This window comes from Heterocephalus glaber, unplaced genomic scaffold (genome assembly GCF_053883595.1).
Source record: "Heterocephalus glaber isolate CG9 unplaced genomic scaffold, H.glaber_assembly_v1.0 deba00001564, whole genome shotgun sequence".
Lineage (NCBI taxonomy): Eukaryota > Metazoa > Chordata > Mammalia > Rodentia > Bathyergidae > Heterocephalus > Heterocephalus glaber.
The window spans coordinates 18,717,009-18,722,201 of NW_028258351.1; the positions used below are offsets into that span (position 1 = coordinate 18,717,009).

At 40.3% G+C, this 5,193-nt stretch overlaps 1 pseudogene across 1 annotated transcript; it reads left to right on the top strand.

Annotated features, from left to right (window-relative positions):
- The first annotated feature begins 701 nt into the window (after positions 1–701).
- LOC147823897 (methionine adenosyltransferase 2 subunit beta pseudogene) lies at positions 702–3,919 on the top strand (annotated as a pseudogene). Its single transcript, XR_015443221.1, has one exon. The product of XR_015443221.1 is annotated as a methionine adenosyltransferase 2 subunit beta pseudogene (transcript).
- Positions 3,920–5,193: the final 1,274 nt, after the last annotated feature.

A 5,193-nucleotide genomic window follows, 5' to 3' on the forward strand; every position in this document is an offset into this window, starting at 1 on the left:
AGCAAATTGGTCTTGCCATGTTCAGTCTGCTCCAAAATGAAATAGTAAAAATCATTTTTATATCACCTGTATAGTCTACTTACCAGAAATTCTATACCTCATCACAATAACTTTCTGTGGTTTTGTTGAATTGATTATACCCTGAAATATTAAAACAAATAAGTAAAGCTTACTTGCTGTTGAATGCATTAATGTTCCTTAAAATTGTGTTACTTTCAGTAGTTTTAATTTTTTAAAATATTGCACTGTTAGCTCTACATAGTAACCACACCCATTCCTTTTTCCAGGCATCGGTGCTATAATCCTAATTAAATTATCAATATTCTCTGATAATTTTGCCCTCTCTGCCTCAGGTCCTATATTTAGAAAAATAAAGATTCAGAAACATCTGTCATTTTAAACTGTCTTTGGAGTTCACCAGAAGGCCATGGAATAACCAACTATTTTTTTTAGCTTTAGAGAACAAGGAATGCTCTAAAAGGGGAATATTTATTCTTAATTATCTGAACACTATTTTTTAAATGACATGAAAAAAGCTGTTCCTTAACAGAGGAATTCATAAAATACTTTATAATCTTAATTATTATATTTTTACTTTCTAAAAGTTCTTCTTTTTTCAAATCTGTTTAAACAAACAAAACATATTTATCTTTTCTTTTGTTTCTTTGAAAAAAAGAAGGAATTCAGCTATCTTTGAGTTAATTATGTATGGGCCAAAAGTTAAGAGGTTACTACTCTACAACACATGATAAATTGAAAAGCACTGGAGATTTGCCAGTGTCTTCAATATCCATAAAATAGAGAGGAAGCTTCCGGGTAGGCATGCCACGGTTCCCAGCCCAGAGGAGACATCCAGATCAGTGCGCCATGGCTCCCAGGCAGGAGGAGGCTTCCGGGTAGGTGTGCTGCAGCTCCCAGCATAGAGGAAGCTTCCGGGAAGGTGTGCCACGGTTCCCAGCCCAAAGGAGACCTCCAGATCAGTGCAACATGGCTCCCAGGCAAGAGGACTCTTCTGGGTAGGCGTGCTGCGGCTCCCAGCATAGAGGAAGCTTCTGGGTAGACATGACTTGGCTCCGAGCCCAGAGGAGGTGAGCCGTGTGGGCACAAGGAACACACACCCACCCTACCCCTGCCCCCCATGTCAAAATGAGAAGACAGGTAAACAAGCCACAGAACCAGACTTCCAGATCACCTACAGCAACCCCAAAGGGAAACGAGATGGAACGCTGATACTCAATCACTTGGACTCCCTGAACTGGCAACAAAAGAGGATCTGGAAAAAATGAAATCAGAAATAATTTCTCACAAAGCAGCAAAGATTGTGCCCATAGTGCAAGACATGATTAATAAATCTAGAGAGGATACAGATTAAAAAAAAACAGAGGAGCTGAGGAACATGACGGAATGCCAACATAGGAAACAAATTGAATCTATAAAAGAGATGCAAACAGATTTCCAGGAGATTAAAAACTCCATTGAAAGTCTATGCAGCAGAATGAGCCAACGTGAAGACAGAATTTCACATATAGAAGATAAGATTGCAATTAGTGACCAGGAAAAGAAAAAACTCTTTAAAATTTTAAGGGACCATGAGAAATCAATCCAGCAGCTGCTAGATGATGCAAAGAAAAATAACATAAGACTGATTGGAGTCAATGAAGAAACAGGAGAGAGTCCAGATGACATAAAAAAAACTGTTTACAGAAGTGATGGCAGAACACTTCCCAAGCAGGGGAAAAGAATTTGACATACAGAAAAGTGAGGCATGTAGGACTCCAACTAGCCTTGATCAAAAAAAATCTACACAGCTGGGCCTGGGGGAGGCGGGCCTCGGGCTTCGGCGCTGCGCTCTGCGGCCGTTTTCGCCCGGAGGAAGGCGCGGGCGTGAAGACAGCAGGCCTGGTGGGGCGGGAGAAAGAACTGTCCATCCACTTTGTCCCGGGTGCTGCCGACTGGTAGAGGAGGAAGTGAACGTCCCCAGTAGGCGGGTTCTGGTTACTGGTGCGACTGGGCTTCTTGGTAGAGCTGTGTACAAAGAATTTCAGCAGAACAACTGGCATGCCACTGGTTGTGGTTTTAGAAGAGCAAGGCCAAAATTTGAACAGGTTAATCTGCTGGATTCTGAAGCAGTTCATCACATCATTCATGATTTTCAGCCTCATGTCATAGTACATTGTGCAGCAGAGAGAAGATCAGATGTTGTGGAGAATCAGCCAGATGCTGCTTCTCAGCCTAATGTGGATGCTTCTGGGAATTTAGCAAAGGAAGCAGCTGCAGTTGGAGCATTTCTCATCTACATTAGCTCAGATTATGTGTTTGATGGAACAAACCCACCTTATAGGGAGGAAGACATACCAGCTACCCTAAATTTGTATGGCAAAACAAAATTGGAAGGAGAAAAGGCTGTCCTGGAGAATAATTTAAGAGCTGCTGTTTTGAGAATTCCTGTTCTGTATGGGGAGGTTGAAAAGCTTGAAGAAAGTGCTGTAACTGTTATGTTTGATAAAGTGCAGTTCAGCAACAAGTCAGCAAACATGGACCACTGGCAGCAGAGGTTTCCCACTCATGTCAAAGATGTAGCCACTGTGTGTCGACAGTTGGCAGAGAAGAGAATGCTGGATCCATCAATTAAGGGAACATTCCACTGGTCTGGCAATGAGCAGATGACTAAGTATGAAATGGCATGTGCGATCGCAGATGCTTTCAACCTCCCCAGCAGTCACTTAAGACCTATTACTGACAGCCCTGTCATAGGAGCACAACATCCAAGAAATGCTCAGCTTGACTGCTCCAAATTGGAGACCTTGGGCATTGGCCAGTGAACACCATTTCGAATTGGAATTAAAGAATCACTCTGGCCTTTCCTCATTGACAAGAGATGGAGACAAACGGTTTTTCATTAGCACATGTTTATTTGTGGTTTTTTGTTTTAATGAAAAGTATGGTATGTGGCACTTTTTAAAGAAAAAAAGGAAATAGTTTTGTATGAGCATTCTTCAGTTGTGACTCAGTTTTTCAGGTAAATGATGCTCTTGCACTAGTGAAGGTATATAAAGAAACTTAAAGGGCATTGATGCCTTGTTTGCATTAATGATTTTTCTCTTTATCATTTTGTTCTGGCTTAATTTGCGGTTTGAATAAAATTAAGGTTCTTAAATATCTGAGAGCCAGGATGAAAAAGATCTGCTGTAAACTTATTTTGGATGAAATGCATTGTTCACTCCCATAACTTTCATATTTTCAGGGTTTTTTTTTTTGCAGCTGTTGACTGTTGTACGTTGATTGTTTTCAAGTGTGTGAAATTGTATAAAAATCATTGGTGTTATTTGCTTGAGCTCAGATCAAATGTTTGAAGAAAGAAACTTAATTTTTGCAACTTAAGTACAATTTTTATGCTTGAGATACTTCAACATGTTATGTATAGTGGAACTTCTGAAGCCTGTTGCCTCCTGCTTTTGTAGCAGTGTATGGTAAGCACTTGAGAGTGTGTATGTGTATTTTTTTAATATAAATATATAACTGTCCTTTTCACTCCATGTTGCTAAGTGATATTTCATATTTGGTGATACTAATAATAATGGCCCTTGTAAGTCTTGACTGCTCATGAATAATAAATACATACTGTTGGCATGTAAAAAAAAAATCTACACATAGGCATATAATAGGTAAGATTCCAGAAACCCAACAGAAGAACAAAATTCTATAAGTAGTTAGAGAAAAGAAACAAATCACATACAAAGGAAAGCTCATCAGAATCACAGCAGACTTCTCAGTGCAAACCCTCAAGGCAAGAAGATCCTGGAGTGATGTATTTCAAGCCCTAAAGGAAAACAACCTCCAACCCAGATTCATGTACCCTGCAAAACTATCTTTCAAAATTGATGGTGAAATAAGATACTTTCATGACAAAGAGCACCTTAGGAACTTCATGAATACCAAACCAGCACTCCAAAAAATTTTAGACAAAATCCTAGGAAAAGACAACAAGGATCACAACCCTAGGAAGCCCAGCAGAATGAATCCGCCGGGCACGACAAATTAAAAGCAAAGGGGGAGGATCAAACAAAAAGAAAAAGTCATGACAATGATAACTCAATACGTATCAGTTATAACCATCAATGTTAATGGTCTCAACTCACCAATCAAAAGAAATAGACTGGCAGAATGGGTCAAGAAGCAAGATCCAACAATATGTTGCATACAAGAAACACACTTAATGCAAAAAGAAACTCATAGACTGAAAGTTAAAGGGTGGAAAACAATACTCCATGTGACCCGAACCCCAAAAAAACTAGGAGTAGCTATCCTCTTTGCAGACCAAGTGGATTTCAAACCCACGCCTATTAAGAGAGACAAAGAAGGACACTATATCCTTGTAAAGGGAACAATCCAAGAGGAAGAAATGACAATCATAAATATCTATGCACCAAACACTAGTGCACCCAACTATATAAAACAAATACTAATGGACATGAAAAACCATATAAGCACTAATATAATAGTAGTGGGGCACCTCAATACCCTATTGTCACAAATAGATCAACTAGACAAAAAAAAAGCACTGGAGTCATGTGGAACGCACCGAATCAGCCCACTGCAGGCAGGCAGGTCTGCGGACTCCATAGCAATGTCGCGAGTCACGCAGAATGTGCTGAATTAGCCCACGCCCCGGCAGCAATCCACTGGACCCCCCCCCCACTCCTCTGTACAGCCACCTGGTTCCACACTACAAAGACGCAGAGGACACCAGACCACCAGACCACTGTACTGGGTAAGTTGGAGTCATCTTCACCTCCCATAAGGAGCAGGACTATCTTCAGGGGAAAGGCAGCTGGAACCTGCAATACAGCTCTGCAGAGTTCAACACTACAGGAGGACAGGGAGCTCAACTTAGGATTTGCAGCCAGAAATCTGCCTGAATCTCATGGGTCTGCGGCCAGCTTGCTGAGACTCATTGACTTATATCTGCACACTGCAACCCACGTTGTCTATTGTGACAGCAGAGACATACCCTGAAAGAGGCCCTTAATCTTCATGGTTATTTTTTATTCCCAAAATTAGTATTATTAGTTTGGGTTTTTTCTCTTTTCTTTTCTTTTGCTTCTCTTGTCTTTAATTTTTTTCCCTACTCTTTGCAAATATTTGTTTTTCTCTCCTTTTTTTCTTTTCTTTTCTTCTTTCATTTCTCTTTCC